This window comes from Thalassophryne amazonica, chromosome 3, assembly GCF_902500255.1.
Source record: "Thalassophryne amazonica chromosome 3, fThaAma1.1, whole genome shotgun sequence".
Lineage (NCBI taxonomy): Eukaryota > Metazoa > Chordata > Actinopteri > Batrachoidiformes > Batrachoididae > Thalassophryne > Thalassophryne amazonica.
The window spans coordinates 92,121,799-92,139,815 of record NC_047105.1 but is presented as its reverse complement, the minus strand read 5'-3'; positions in this window follow the sequence as shown (position 1 = coordinate 92,139,815).

Sequence of the window (18,017 nt, the reverse complement as noted above, 5' to 3'; positions counted from 1 at the left end):
TTGATTCACAATTGATAAAGAGGAAAACATTTTGCAGAATAAAATATACTCTGCCAAGATAAGATGTTTCCAGTCCAAATAAATACAGTCCAGTTAAATACACTCTATTACAGAGTGAAATCAGCTCTACCTTCTTGTCAAATCAAGTTTTTCCAACTCCAAAAATGTCATTCATAGCATATGAATACACTGTGATAGAGTATATTTAAATCTATTTGGACTGGGACCAAATGTTATCCAGGCAGAGTATATTTTACTCTGCAAAATTGACTGTGTATATATATCCTAATTACCTGCCCCTGTAATATATATGCCTGTAAGAATCTTGTAATATGATTTCAACCACATGTAAAGTGGACCACACCATAATTATAAATATTACTGTCATCTGTTTGCCTCATTCCCATCATTGCAATGGTTCATTCATCTTTGGTCCATTGTGAGGATTTAGTGTACTTTATGCATTTAGATTGTGTAAAGTGTCTATAGATTAATGCTAATGTTATCTAGACAAGACTTACCACTCAGTACAAACCATAATATTTTCAAAAAGAGGGAAGATAGTGGTCTAGTGCAGAGGTATCAAACTGATTCCAGAAAAAGCCAAGAGGGTGCAGGTTTTCTTTGCAACCAGTCACTCCACCAGGTGATTTCACTCATTAACTGATTCTATAATGATCAAAGTGATGTTAATTCAGCCCAGTCACATGCTTCTTTTTTCATGGCCCATCATGAAATGATTCGCATTTTCGTGACGCGGTTTAATTATTTTACTATTTCTAACCCTACCCCTTCCCCTAACCCTAAACCTAACCAAAACCTAACCCTCTCCCTTCCCTTACCCTAACTATAACTCCCCTCAGAACCCCCCCGTGTGACCCCACATTTCATGGTCCCATCACAAAAATGCACAGGTGATTTTCGATACTGGTATCACAAATCATAGATTAATTTACTTTTGGTGATGGCATCATGAAATGTCATGAGATTGGGTTGTGTTAAGCAGTGAAATCAGCTGGTGGAGTGAGTGGTTGCAAAGAAAACCTGCACCTTCTTGGCCTTTTCCAGAATTAGTTTGACACCTCTGGCCAAGTGGCTAAGTGGTGGGCTTGAGACCAGAGGATCCTCGGTTCAGACCATCCCAATCTCACACCATTTCACGACAACATTATGAAAAGTAAATTAATCCATTAGTTTATGATGCCACCATTTTCGTGATGGGAGCATGAATTAATTTCTTGACTGCAACACTAATTTATTTTGTGACACTATCACGAAATGTGGGGTGACGTAGGGGGTATGTGGGGGTTATGGTTCGGGGAATGGAGAGGGTTAGGTTATGGATAGGTTTAGGGGAAAGGGTAGGGTTAGAAATGATAAAATAAAAATAACTGCATCATGAAAATGTGACTCATGGTGTGATGGGAGCATGAAAAAAAGCACGATACTGGGCTGTTCAGACCCCTGCCAGACTGAAAAATCACGACAAGCTTTCAAGTAAGGTCCTTCATACACCTGAGTGCCTTGCATGGCAACACCCTAACATGGGTGTATGAATTGGTGAATGTGAGGCATCATTGTAAAATGTTTCTGAACCAGATGGAAATCTTCTTCTTCTTTGTCTTTCGTCTGTTCCCGTTAGGGGTCGCTACAGCAGATCAATCGTTCCCATCTCACCCTGTCCTCTGTATCTTCCTCTGTTACGCCAACCACCTGCATGTCCTCCCTCAGCACATCCATAAACCTCCTCTTTGGCCTCCCTCTTCTCCTCCTGCCTGGTGGCTCCATCCTCAGCATCCTTCTCTCTATATAACCTGGGTCCCTCCTCTGCACATGTCCAAACCATCTCAATCTCACCTCTCTGACTTTGTCTCCAAACCGTCCCACCTGAGCTGTCCCTCTCATATGTTCATTCCTATTCTTGTCCATTCTTGTCACTCCCAAAGAGAATCTCAACATCTTCAGCTCTGCTCTCAGAATGTACTGGCTGCACACCCCATGTGGCTGAGTTTCTGAACCAGATGGAAATGCACTCTAATGCAGTCTATTTACCAAATGATGACATCCCTGTGACATCACACGTACATACATTAGAATACAATATTCTGTTTTCTGATTCACATGTAATTTAGATCATTCTTTTAGTCCTCCTAATTTTAGTGTTATTGAGAAAGATGTGTTTTTTGGATTGTGTACTGTCACATGATGACATATAGCAATGTCATTATGATCTTACATACCAATACACATATAGCAGTCTGCTGAGTCACATGTACTTGAACTCATCCTTCGGCACTCTTAGTTTCTAAATTATTTTGGAAAATGTAATAAAAAAAACATTTAATGCCACATAACTTGGTGACATTATCATGTTACTTATAGTTCAGCAGATGCATTGGATTTCCTGGTTCCTGTCCACTTGGAATCATTCTTCCAGCTCTCTTAGTTTCAAAATTATTATGAAAAATGTGATTTTCAGACTATTTACTGACCTTGATAGACCTTGACATTTGACCTTCATATTAGCAGATGTTTTCACTAGCAATTGAGATGTGCGATATGAGGAAAATCAGTCATACAGTTCCTGTGATATTCAACTGTACACAACCACCCACCCACCTCACCACACACATCACACAAAGTTGGAAAATTATTACAACAGTCTTCAAGCGCTTCTGTGGTCATGATTAAAAATTATTTTGATTTCAATCAGACTACAAATTTGCCAGTGACTAAATGTAGCCATTGTGATTTCTAGTGTCCACAGACAGACACACAGACACACTGAGACAATCACATACTGTATACATCTCATTCATTACCATGGGTCTTCACAATTAAACTAAACTTTTTTTTTTTAAGAAAACACTGCTTTGTCACATTTTATTCTTTATTATTGACAAATTTTCATGCATTAACAAACTAGAATTATCCCTGAAAAGCCTTATCTCATGTCACTGGGTCTGTGTTTTCTTTGTTTACTTATCTATTTAAACCTCATTTGCTCTTTCTTTCATCCGCTCTTGAAGAAAGACTGTCGTGGTATCACCACGACAGTCTTTCTTCTTATTTTTATCTCTTTCATCTCACCTTTTCTCCCCCACCCCCACCCCCGTCTTGGTGTCTCTTGTCTCGGCCCTCCACGCTTGGGGGTATGGCGTGCGGCAGCGTGGCCTCCACACGGCTGACTGATTATTGTAATTCATACACTTTAATTAGCTGCACAAACCATTAGCCACAATTAGACTATTACAGAACGTTTTTGTGGCAGGAGCCAGCCACAAGATTGGCTTTATCAGCTGGAGGGGTGAGAAAAAATGGTGAGACAGAGAGATTGGTGGGAAGGAGAGACAGGTTAAGCTAAAGCACTGATGTGGGTGTTCTTAAAAATACAAAAATAAATTTTTGCCAGGCTATAAAACTCGAACATGTGTCTGTGAGGATGTCTGGATCACATTCATGACACAAAAAAGAAGGTAACACTTCTTCACTTCAACACCACAGAGAAACTGTCAGTGTGAGATTTGAATATGCTAAATATAAATTTAGGTGCAATCACAGATGATTATTCACACAGTAACGAACTCTGAATCATCCCTCAATCTGGTGATGATGGAGTTTCACTTTAATTGGCACTAACGTGTAACAACATGTGCCCCTCCTAACCCATTTTGTTACGTTACCTTAAATATGAATCACATCATTTGTGGGAAAACTGTCACAAAAGGCAGGTTGAGGTCCTCTTTATATCTCACACATCAGCTTGAAAACTCAATTCAAGATAAAAAAAAAAAAAAAATAGGGCTTTGACACAAAAAATGGAGATAAGTGAGGGACAGAGTGTCCTCTCTTCCCAGCTCGTGTAGACAATGGCTGTGTCCCAGTTCAGTGGCTGCACGCTTCTCAGGCTGCAATCACTGGCCACATACCTGACAAGTGGTATGACTAGACTGTCCCATTTCGAAGGCTCCTTGGAATGTGGTTGATGCGTTGCAGTGTTCTTTTCCGGGAAAGTGAAGGACACAATAGGTTTCTCCTTCATGGCCCAAATAATCCCATGAGTCGTCGCACTTTTTTTTTGGTAAATAAAAAAGACAAAAGGACAATTTTGGGCTCCATATGTATGTACAATTGTAATATTTCTAAGTGCAGCATAAATAAGTACTGAAAAATGATTACTAACATATGGATATGCTCACTAAGCTAGCATGAAAATTCAGTAAGGTATATCTTATATGTTATATTCCAATTCTAAGGTGGAACTATGCTAGTATACTAAAGTATATTTAAATATCTAAAAGGAAGAGTAAAATAGAAGAGTAGAAAAAAGTAGAGTAGAGCCACTTAGGTGCCTGGTCTTGAGAACCAGGGATGGTAGGTTGAAAAGCTTTTTAATCCCATGGGAACTCTCCCTACCCACCCAAGCAGCTCAAGAAAAAGGTATATATATAATAATAAATATTAAGAGATAAGAAAGATAAGACATCGTATATATAACTTATATTTAAATATTATGGGTAAAAAACATATACAATACATATGGTACTATATAATATACAGGAGTAGGTAATACAGGAGAAGATTGTAGTATAGGTAATTTAGTATGTAGACTAGTAGTAAAATTAAATTATAATTAGTAGGCTAAGCTATAAATCTGGTATTTTATTATAGAAACAGAAGCTATGATGTAATGCGCATTGGTATCTATCTAAAGTAACTGTGCAAGCACACTACAGGAAAATAAAAAGCATAATCTATATGCTATCAAATGGAAACCTAAGAACTTAGGTACTATATGTTGATATCTATAAAAGAACACATAAACTGATGAATCATTAAAAATCTACACCATGTAAAATAAAATTGTAAATAAAGAAAAATAAGCTAGTTATAGTAGGAAGAGCTAAATTAGCCGTTAATAAGCCAACCGTACCTAGCAAGCTAACAAGCTAGCAAGATAAACAAAAACGGTAATTAGTGTATAACGTATTATAGCGTAGTTAAATCTACAATAACGGTATTAACAAATACATATAATAATAAATGTGGACAAAAGTATGAATTAATGAATGAATTAAACAGAAAAGAACCAACTATATTGTAAGCTATGATAAACAGTGCATGACAGGGTTGCCAGGAGACAGCTAATGATTTAATCACAAAATCCTGCATGTGCTTGACTGTCTCATTTCACAAAGGTTTGTTTGGCCTCTGATGGCCTGAAGCCTTTGTGGGACACAGCCCTTATGGGCTGTTCACACTGCAAGCGTCACACGCTTCCGAGACAACGTCTCCCAACGCGTCACGTCGGAATGCTGCAAGGGGGTGGAGATTTCTACATCACACTCTGACTTTATCCAAAGCCAGATAAAGCTGAGCAATCGCCATCTTGGATTTGCGCAGGTGGAATCACAAAAAGCTTAAAACAAAACAGCAGTACAATCAAAGAGGTTAATATATGAGAACTGTCGCACTGAGCCATGTCCCAACAGGTAAGTAAGTAAAACCTTACTTACCTGTTGTTTCAGATGTGATGATTTTTTAATAATGAAGAAAGGTTTCTAAATAATCTTTTATTTTTTACTATTTTAATTACAAGTGTTCTAATGGAAGAAACTTTTTTACAGTAATCGGAAATTAATTTTGAGGTAAAAAAAAATAATGAGCAGTTCTGTGACACGCTTCTGCACTGTACTGTTCTGTGTTTTGGCCTGATGACTTGTTTCTATGGGATAGTGCAAAGTTTGTCACAGTGCACAGCAGTGAAAGGTGGATTGGTGGAACCTTGACCACGGCATCTTGACAACAAGCGGCAATGCGTGCTCCCTGCGAAGCGTCGCTTTAGCTCGGCTTTTGAAAAATGCTTAGCGTCTCATTGAAAATACTGCTTTTTAGAGCAATCCATGACGTGTCTAAGGCTGTCAATGCTTGCAGTGTGAAAGGCCCATTAGAAATATGCAGAATAGTTAAATGGAGACGTACCGCTGCTGGTAAACCAAAAATATTTCTTTTGAAACAACTATGGATTTGGAGGAGTGAAACTTAAACCACCAATGGAGCGAACATTGTTGACAGCAGATGGGAAGAAATGCTGCCACACAGCTCTCGATTACTGATGAGTAAATAATGCTACTGCACAGCGCTTGATCACCTTGGAGAAAATAATGTTGTCACACAACTCTCAATTGCCTGAAAGGAAATAATGCACAGCTCTAGAATCGGCTGGGAATACAAAAGCCGCGGCAGTTTTCGATTGCCCCAAAGGAAATAACACCGCTGCACAGCTCTCAATTGCCCAGGATACTCTGGGGCACTCCTTGCTGTTTTGGAGCCCACACCAGAGGCACCCGTGCAGGCACAAACAGAGCCAGTGTTACCGACTGAACCGCACCCCCTAAAAAATCGGTCCACCCTGTCTTTATTGCACATGTGTCATTTCAGAGCATCAGCAGCATCATTTCTGAGCATCAGGAGTGATTCACAGAATGTTGCCTCATTTCTGCTTAAAACTGCACTCCAGTCATCATCTCTCTTAGTAACAGATATCTGAAGCTTTTGTACAACAATCATTTCCACATAAATTCAGCATTATTTCATAATAAAAGACGGGTAACCGATCAGAGCACCACAGCAGCATGTCTGAGTCTGACATGCTGCTGCTGCGCCTACGTCATTTTGGAGCGTCAGTAGCGACTCACCGATTATCACCTTATTTCTGCTTAAATCGGCCTCTCCACCTCTCCATGATGACAGACTGAGCTAATCCATGTGCAAAAAAATAAAGCACATTTGCCAAGCACAAGTAAGCAAAAATTGTTGCTGTTCTAATGCCACAGGAAGTGTTTGTGCTGGCAAAAAAACAAAAAAAACAAAAACATGGATATTGACCAGTATTAATTTCGTTGACAAAATATTTTCGTTTTTTTTTTTTTTGTCATAAATATATTTTTGCGGACGAAAACAGAACGAAAACAAAATAAAACTTTTTTTTTGAGACGATAACTATAACTAAATTAATTTATATTCACGTCAACGAAAAAAAAGACGAGACGGAAATCCAATCAGTAGACAGTTAAGATCATGGTAAGATGGGAGAAACGGCAAAACAATCACTCACCAGATAGAAGAGATGGGAGCAGACGAGAGGAGAACCAATCAGAGCTTAGCTTATTAACCAGTAACAGGAAGTAAGCCACTGTTTCGACCGCGCATGGGAAGACAACAGAGGCAGTTGAAGAGAGTCAAGAGACTATGAGAAAACAACAAGACACGAAAGAAAAAGCGACAAAATGTCCACAGCCGACAGAAAAAGAAGGGAAGATTTATGGGCCCATTTCATATTTGACGACAAAGAGAACAAGACAAAGTGTAAAGCATGCGACGCAGTAATCCGCAGCAAGAACACAACAAATCTAAAGAGACATCTACAGAACAACCACCTCGAGATATTCTCAAAGGTAAAATCACTAAGGCATTATATATATAATTGTATATTGACTACAGTGTGCTCACATATTAGTAATAAATGTGATGAACTGAAATGTACTGTCTGGTGGGCTGGTAAATATCCGCATCACCGTGGTCACGTTGGCTCATGCTAACATGTGAACACGTTAATTTGTGTAAAATGCAAGTGAAAAACACTGATTAACTGTATATATTTTTATATTGATAATGCATGAACACCCTATCATTATTTACACACTGACCCAGCATAAAATTATGTCACGTCATCTAACTTGCTTCGAAGAAAATACATTTTTTTTAACTGTAATGTTAAAATGAAAGCACAAGTCTTAACTTTTTTCTTTTTTATTACCCCACAATTGCAGAAGTCCACTGATAAAGACAAACCAAGTGCTAAAAAGGCAAAAACGTCCCACCAGAATATTGCTAATGCCCTTACTACAAAATACAAAAGTGATTCCAAGGAACAACAAATAAAAGAGGAGGCTATAGCTAGATGGATTGGAAGTACAGGGTTGCCAGTTACAACAGTAGAAGATGAGGACTTTATTCTTATGTTGGAAAAATTTGATAAAAAAGTGACTGTGCCAAAAAAAACTAAGATAAGCAATTTGATTGAGAAGCACTATGAGAAAGAAATAACAAAGTTCAAACAAAGACTGTCTGATGCCCGAAAAGTATCAATTGGGATTGATCTATGGACTAAAAAAGGTCTAACTGCATCATTTCTTGCCATAAGTTGCTGCTATTTCTGCATGGAACAAAACAAACCAGAACACATACTGCTAGCTCTTGAACAGGTTGCCCATCCACACACTGCTCAGTCCATTAAGGCATGCGTTGATAAGTGCATCCAAGAATGGGGCATTTCAAATGAGAAAATTGTCACAGTAATTACTGACAATGGTAGCAATATGGTGGCTGCCTTTAAACACAGTACTCCAGAGGAAGAAGAGACCAGCTCTGATGACCAAGAAGAGACACCCCTGGATGAAAGTGACAAGGAAGAGAAGATTGAAGATCTGCAGTAAGTTTTTAAGCACTTTAAGCATTTATGTTTTTACAGTAAATTAATTGACTAATTTGATGCATATTTCCTCTTTTGGTAGTTACCAAAACATTGACATGGACATGGAACGAATGCCCTGTGTGGTCCACACACTGCAGCTTGTGGTTCACATGATGAACAAGGAGGCAAGTGTCAAGAAGATCCTGAACAAAGTGCGATCAATTGTGAAGCTCTTTCGCAAATCATCTGTGGGCTACCCAGAAGGTTTTAAATGAGTGTGGCCTAATTGTTGTTAATGATTGCCCCACAGGTTGGTCAAGCACTTATAACATGATCGCATGACTCTTAAAGATTAAAGATTCCCTTTGCCAAGTAGCAAATGAGATGGGGTGGGACAGCTTACTTTCCAGTGAATGGCAAAAGTTCAAGTCATTGCATGAACTTTTGTTGCCTTTTGCTGAACACACACAAACTCTTCAGAGTGACACAATGACAATGTCACTGATAGCCCCTACCCTCTTAGATCTGCTCAGCCATCTTACTGATTTTGAACAAAATACAAATCATCGTGACTTTGCAGCTCTTGCTCGAAAAATGAAAGGCAATATGAACCAGTGTTTTGGCTGGGTATTGGATCCTTCAGATCATAGGTTTTCTCCCCTTGTAGCAGCTGCATGCTTTCTCAACCCTACTGTATGCGAGGCCCTACTTGATATGGCTGATGATGACAATATTCAGGAACTTCTCAAGCAGGCAGAGAAGTATGTGTTCCAGTGCGCTCAGCCACAAGAGGGTCAGCCACCTGATGATGATGACAACAATGATGTACAGCAATTGAATGGATCAAATCCTTTACCAGCATGTGACCCAGCACCATCATCCTCCACAAAGCAACCAATCTTCAGGTTTCTGTCTAAATGTCGTACAAAATCTAAGCCAAAGGTGTCTGTGTGTAGCATTAGACAGCAGTTAAGAAAATATAAGGAGGAAAAAGACATGCGGAGGATTTCGCGCGTTGGCACGAAGCAGCTCAGGACGCGCAGCAAAAAAAAAAAAAAACACCTCTGTGTTGGAAATCATTCAGAAGATTCAGACGGCTTTCGATGGCTTTCAGTCGAGTGAGTATCCAAGAAATTGTGTAACAGCTGGAAATGCCACAACATGTCATGTGAGACTTCCAACACGGAGGTGTTTTTTTGCTGCGCGTCCTGAGCTGCTTCGTGCCGACGTGCGAAATCCTCCGCACGTCTTTCATTACAAAATCTCCTGTAACAGTGGAATGTGCCGCAAAAGTGCTATGTCCAACTCTGTTGCCATTTCTGTGGTAGTCACATGATGTCACGGATCAACACAGCATTCAGTTAGAAATGATCTGGTCGATCCAGCCTGTCGAATGGCCGCTCGGCGCGCCGCGCGCCCTCTGCCGCTGTGGGCCGTCTTTAAAAAGGTTTTAACACTCCTTAATCCGTGTGACGCCGACAGAATCTTCACCGATATCCAACTGAATCTATCGAACGGTTTCCAACTGCCTGTCTCTAACAGTTTCTGAAAAAAATGTCATGGAGCAAAGCGGCAGACTCTCAGCAAGTTCTCAGACAAAAGAAATCCAACGGGAGGGGTGGACCAGTGCTCACTCAAAGCCTGCCCACAGGCGAATGATGCAACCGACAGGCGTGGAAAAACTCACGCATGCGCACGAAGGTTCAAGCTTGGCTGATGTAATCACACGTGATTCAAATCCATATAGTTTTTGAAAAAAATAAAAAGGTACAATACTTTTTGGACAGACCTACTAAATTAAAATTTATTGTCAAAATTAACACTGATATTGACAATGTAGTGCAATCTTGGTTGAGGTTTCTTATATATAGGAGGGCGAACTGGGACGCAGCCTTTAACAACCAAAAACTAACAAGCTCACTTAACCACTTGGCCACCACCCCTGTTAAATGGTGTCATCTTGTAACATAAAATGACAAGAGACAAAGACAAGAGAAAAAATGACAAGAGTACATAATGAAGATGAACTGACTGTAGTGATGAACTTTTGTAGTGATGGAGCAGATCAATCACAGAAGCAATTTTGCATTGCCTATGGATGTATTTGCTCCGCCCCTCATGTTAGTATACAAATCATGAATGTTTATGAGTTCACTCGTACGAATATTTCATGAGGTGAAATTTGCTTCATTGAATGATACGTTACAGTTTCACCCAATTAAATAATCGTTCCATTGAAAGAATGAAAAAACATTCATTATTTGTTTTATATAATGGCTAAAATAGATTCTGGCCATTTGATATTTTATTAATTTATAAACAACAGAAAAGGGACTTACATTTTGGTGCTCCACTGGTGCTGAACAGTCCAACATAAACTTTAAATAGGAGTCCAAAATTGCGACGATGCAGTCCGTGATGCCATGCACTGGCTTTGTGTACTTAAAAAAAAAAAAAAAAAGACTTTGTGTAGTTCCTCAGTCCAGCGAAAAATCACGTCAGCTTTTCAGCTTTTCATCCTAACAGCTCTTCATACCTATAGACGGTTTACAGCGCAGTGGAATTTTGTGTGTCTGTGAGTTACAAGAATTAGCACCATCAGTTAGCTCCTTCAAATCGTCGTCCCTCAGCAAAACAAATGCCGTCATGTTTAGCTAAACACTGCCCCCCGTTGTGTTAGCTCGCGTGGTAGTTGGGTGATGCAATAGCAAATTTCAAATGCCACAAAATTGCACACTAAAAAAGAACTATTGTGCAGTCAATGAAACACAACAGCAAAACGTATGAATAATCCATGTCATGTGATATACAACCCACCAATCAAATGACAAGGATCCACTCAGCCGTTATATAACATCAGCTAATGAGCAGAGTTAAATGAGCAAATGCAGAAAGAAACATATGTATAAGACAAACTATACAACAGAATGAAAAGTAAACCCGGAATCATAGAACAGACAAAACCTGTGGCTGTGCATGGTGCCAAAACGTTTCAACTGGACTCCAGATTAGTGATAGCTAACTTAAAGCACAGCTTTGAAACATTTTGTCTCTTTTGAAATGCCAGTGTTTCAAACATTGCTCCAGATTCCTCATGAAAAGGAGGTTATTACAGCACAAGTGAAAATACACAATCGACTGATAAATCAACTGGTATTAACTCTTTGATGTTGATGGATGCAGATGGGCCGAATCTGTTTTTCATCATGTTTCTATGAATAGACCACCAACAGAATGTCACAGACTTCATTCAACCACTTCCAGTCACTACAGAGTGTCACCTGTCTTTTTCCATTGCTGTTGTAGCAGCCCACGCTCACGTTTTTTTCGTCCTCCCATCACAAAATGAGTCAATTTTTCATGACAGGTTTTTTTTAACCCACTATTATGAACCCTACTCCTACCCCCTAACCCTAACCTTAACCATAACTTAACCCTGCTCCTTCCCCCCACCCTAACCATAAGCTCTCCCTGGTTCACTTTTAATTTCATGCAGCCATCACGGAGTGAATTAGAATGAATTTGTGCTGCCGTGACAAAAATTAATGAATGAAAATGAATGACGACTTGCCATGAGACCAGGCTGGTTGTCATTCAGCAGCACGAAATATACTTTAATCTATTGGTTCGTGATATTGTGACAAAAAGCACCTAATTTTTGTCACAGCAGCACAAATTCATTCTAACTCACTCCGTGATGGCTGCATAAAATTAATTCAGAGTGCACATTGCTGTGTTTGATTCAGAGCAAGTCACACTGCCACTAAACCCTCAAAAAAAAAAATGAGGTCTTGTCACCCTGAAAAAATGTTTCCGTTTTATTTACACCTGCTTCACACGTTAAGATTTTAAAATTGTCCATATGTTTCCAATACCTGAGAGACCACACACGGAGATAAACAATTATAACAGTTCTGCTTGTACAGTGTGTGGTGTGCAGCCACACGGTAAAGACAACACACCACACAGATTTCACACACGAACATTCCCAGGTCAGACAGGAAATCTCACAAAATCTCTTCAGATTAAACGTGACTTCAGCTTAAATAAACAGAGACAGGTTTGTGGGCTATTTGTAACAGAGGAAAAAATGATACAAAAACAAAAGGCGTTTGTTAAAGGGTTGGCGACAGCACAAGCACCAGATTTTCTGGTGCACCATAACAGCCGTTTTGATTCTGTATTCTGCTCCGTGCAGCCATCACCTCGCTTTCTGATTGCTACACATAACCTCAACAGTTTGTGCTCGTTTGGGGGACACCACACACACTGCGATATTGGGCCAAGACAACCCAACATGTTGAATATCCCCGATTTGTGGTCTGAGCAGTCCTGACGTCCTTCTGAGCAGATGGGAGTGCTCTTAACACACCTCACATGGCAGGAATATCTGATAAGATTATCTTTAGAGCCATCACGACAGTCGCGGCGTCCTTAAGATTGTCAGATTGGGAAGATCGGGTCTGAAATCGGCATAATTATCTTGCCGTGTGAACCAGGTATTAGGCAATGCACACTGTCCTAAAATGTGGCTGGTTATTTCTTTATCCAGGATACCCCCCCACCCCTCCAGTGACCAGGTGAGCAGTTTTTAATAAGGACATTTATGGACATTTCTGCATAGAGTGAAGACAGAAAATGTGTAATTGGAAATGGTGAGTAATTTTATTATGCTTTTATTTTAAATTGATAAATTATACAGTTTTGTTCATATATTACTCTACTTTTGGGAGTCACAGACGATGGTGAACCCTTTTCTTGCACCAGAAGAGTTCATGCACATTAATAAAAGGGAATTTTCAATCAATATTTGAGACTTTTCTAAAAAAAAAAAAAAATCCATGTCCTTTTTTTCAGATTTAGAGCTAAAGTGTTTTGACATACAATGTTCTTGACAAATATCTGACACATATAAAGCTGAGATTGTTGTGAACATTTTGATATGCAACACATGCAAGGCTAACTTGAAAAACCACTTCAAAACATTTGGAATCCTTTGAAACACATGTTTTGGGCATTTTGCAGTCTACATAAACCAGATCAGATCAAATGATGAAAATGATATGCTTCACTGCCACCTGACAAACACTGGCACCTGCTGGACAGTTCAGGAATCAAATTATGAAATTTATATTTAAAGCCTACAATCAGTGCAGTGTCTGTACATGTAATGGCATGTGTGTTCCTTGTATAGTATGGTGATTTACATATTGTATGACTCCAAGTTAACATTGCATGGGGTAGATGATGCTGGAATACATTTTTTTGTTGTTGTTTTTTTTTTTTTTTTTTTTTTTTTTTTGTGTCTTTTTCATGTGCTCACTTCGCTTTTGAGCCAGATCCATAAGCCATAACATTTGCAGCACTGCAACCAATTCTTTTTAGCTACCTACCCGAGCTGTCTCCGAACATTGACTTTTGATGTTATCGTTAGACCACTGTGCTTTTTCGTAAGTGAAGGTGCAAAGGTTTCACTGATGGCTATAGAGCTAATGCACCAATAAGTGCTGCCATGGGAGAGGAAGCAGCCCTTCAGCATTGACAACATGGCTCAGCGCCTCCACATCAGACTTATACCTCTGGAAATGGCACAGCCCTTAAGTGACAAAGCAGCTTTGCACATCTGTTTTACAGTAGATTTTCACATCATTAAAAACCTCCGGTAAGGCATGGGATTTATATGAAGTGTGACTGAACTAAGTGCTATTATTCTTTTTCACTGAAAAGGAAAGTATGTGTTGGAGATTGTATTTTAGTTTGTGTGACATCTACTGTATGCAACAGCTTGTAAAAAATAGTCTTCCATTTAGAAGGACTCTTAAATCACAGATAGAGTATTTTTCCTCATTCTGTGAATGTTTCTGTACATCATGAGACCTGTAAGAGAGAAAAAGATTGCAATCTCATTTTTGTGAAATGAGATTTTTTTAATATATATGTTTCTATTATAAACATTTTAAATTCACCACTTCCTATTGCACAATTTGGAGGGTAATGGAAACCAGTCTTCTGCTTGCGGCTGACAACTGCATATACAAGTAAACTTCATACCCCCGTTGCACATACCGTAATCACGCAGAGTGCTGTCGGAGTTATGAATTGGCGCACATCCAAAAAGTGTTGAATTTCAGTTCCAAAATGTTCTGACAGCCATCTGCAGAAGTCGGCACAGTTGGTCAAAATGAGCCAGCAGCCCCAGTGTGATGCCACATGTTCATAATTCTCCGGGTGTCATCGAGATGGGACACCTATCCGACAGTGGTCCATGTGTTATCTGAGGACCATCTAACCACAATTTACATATTCCGATGGTGGCAAAATGGGGTCCGAACTGATTTGAGCGCATACGAGGGAACCTCGAGATGAATCTGGCACAGTATGCCTGCCGATATGACCTGCAGTGCAATGTATAATAATCTCACGTTGTAATAAATGTTCATCTTCTAACTCCAGAGCTATAACATGGAGCTTGTGCCTTGCCATTACACCATTAATAAATATGCATCTTGCCTCCAACAGTGGTCCAAGATGTTTCACAGCGCGCACATGGACAGCCTGTGGTTAGAATCCTCTCACCCAAAAGAAAAAAATTCCTTGTGATAATCCAGCCATCGCAGTGTCCAGAGTTGTGTTGTGTGTGCTGCTGAAGTGTGCAAACAAGAAAAAAGAAAGTTCCCTGGAAAGGCACCATCTGAGGGACTGCATGGCCCACTGCCAGCAAACTTTGGAGCGAGGCTGTCCACTTGTCCAGTGGCAGGCGTGCGGACGTGCACCCTACACGCACTTAGTGGCCCATGCAGTGTTATGCACACACACACACACACACACACACACACGGCTGAGTGATACAACCCCAATTCCAATGAAGTTGGGACGTTGTGTAAAATGTAAATAAAAACAGAATACAATGATTTGCAAATCCTCTTCAACCTATACTCAATTGAATACACCACAAAGACAAGATTTAATGTTCAATCTGATAAACTTTATTGGGTTTTTTTGTGTGTGTGTGTGTGTGTTTTGCTTTTTTGAAATGGAAGGCTGCAACACATTTCAAAAAAGCTGGGACAGTGGTATGTTTATCACTGTGTTACATCACTTCCTTCTAACTACACTCAATAAGTGTTTGGGAACTGAGGACACTCATGATTGGGTATAAAAGGAGCATCCCCAAAAGTCTCAGCCGTTCACAAGAAAAGATGGGGTGAGGATTACCACTTTGTGAACAACTGCATGAAAAATAGTCCAATAGTTTAAGAACACTGTTTCTCAACATTCAGTTGCAAGGAATTTAGGGATTCCATTATCTACAGTCCATAATATAATCAGAAAATTCAGAGAATATGGAGAACTTTCTACATGTAAGTGGCAAGGCCGAAAACCAACATTGAATGCCCGTGACCTTCAATCCCTCAGGTGGCACTGCATTAAAAAGAAAGAAAATAAAACACTAATACAAAACTAAAGTGGAACAGACAGAAATAAACTATAAGTAAAACAGAGACAAAGTGATAACAAAACCTGATATTAAAGTACTACAGATAACAGAAATGAGACAAGCAGATGACTAAATGATAAACAGTGAAAACAGACTAGCTGAACAAAACAAGAACGGAACTGAAACATGGCTGAAGTAAAAAGTAACAAAGAAAGAAAGTGACAAAGCAAAAATAGAACATAGAATAAGCGGATCATGAAAATAACAATAAATAAAACAAGGCTGGGGCAGAAGGAGAAGCACTAAAGGAGCCTAGATCAGGGCAAGGTATGACAGTAGGGATTCCCGATCTGATCACGTGATCAGAAATCGGGCCCAATCACGTGGTTTCAGACTTGATCAAAATCGGACGTTGCATCCTGTTCAGGAATCCGATATAGATTTTATCCTCATTATTTTGATCAGCGCTATTTCAAGCTCATTATTGCAGATTAGTGGGCGTTTCACATATCGGAAGCATCAGAGGCATCAAGAATCGGTATAAAAATCATTATTTTCAATGAGACGTGCTGCTTTTTAGAGGCATAAGTGTCGCGTCAAAAGCTGAGCTAAAGCGACGCTTCTGACGGGAGCGCGCATTGCCGCTTTTTGGCAGGCTGACACGGTCAAAGTTCAACCCAATCCAACTTTCGACACTCTGAGCTGTGACATAGCTTCGCACTGTCCAATAGGAACAATGCGTCGGGCCAAAACATGGAAGACTAGTGGTAGAAACCATTGATCTGTACAAAACAGATTGGTGCAGAAACCACTGATCTGTACAAAACAGATCAGTGCAGAAACCACTGATCTGTACAAAACAGAAACGTGTCACAGGGCTGCTCATTTATAGAGCAGTTTTCTGAAGAAAAATCCTTGGAAATGTTTTTTGTTGTTGTTGTTTGTTACCTCAAAATTTCTGATTGCTGTTTTAAAAAAGTTTAGAACACTTGTAATTAAAATAGCTAAATAAATCAATAAATGGTTCTTTAGAAACCTTTCATCTGTAAATTAAAACCACCTGTTATTTCAGATTAGATAATTTCTTGTTTAACATAAGGAACCTTGGACATTTATTTTTAGACAAATGAAATAACATGGAAATTTGTACAGTTTTTAAGTCTGGTAGATTATTACTTGATTGTTCAAGCTACCTCAAGGAGAAGTGCACTGTTTAAGTGATAAATAATAAAATAAGTATCGGATCGAGACTCTGTGTCGGCAGATACTCAAGATCAGATGACTCAAATCAGATTGGGGCCAAAAAAACCTGATCGGGACATCCCTACATGACAGTACCCCTCCCCCATGCGGGTGTCACTGGGCATCTGCCCAAAAACAACCCGATACCGGGCGGCAGGAGCGGGACCCAGGACGGTGGGCAAAAAGAGGAAGGAGACACATAACCGAGCCTAAAAAACAGGAGCCCCCAAGGATGACTGACAACAATGCTACAACCTGGCCAGTAACGCAATGTCTTGTAAACGGCAACAGGCAGCCGGACACCAGGTATGACCTGGCCCCGAAAGATGGCGGGGTGCCGGTGTGAAACCAGGTCAGGGGGCCGGCCAGGAGGCCCTGTAACCTGTGCAATACCACCAGGGGGCTGACTCATGGGGATATTGGACTCAGGTTGGCATGCGGAGACGGGCTCAGGGCCGAAACATCGGGAACCACCAAGGGAAAGAACCAAAAGTTATAGGTGGAGCTCACAAAACGAGGAAGCCATAGAGACAGATACAGTAATAGAACCCCAGAAATTACATAAGCCCAACAAGCCGGAAAACCATCAATACCCTCCAGAATACCATTCCAGACATCAATTGACTTCAATGAGAATGGGAGCTGGAGACTTAATGTACTCAATGGAAGCTTAACTAGTTTTATCAGAGCATAGTAGAGGACATCTAGAGAGAGTTGTAGTGAGGTAATAAGGGGCTTAACCCAAAAATGCAACAAATTTGACAGCCAAACCATACCAAATGCCCAATGAGCAGGAAATGTGTAATTTAGCTCCAAATTCCAAACCCCAGCAATACTCCATTCAACGGAATCTGAGAACCA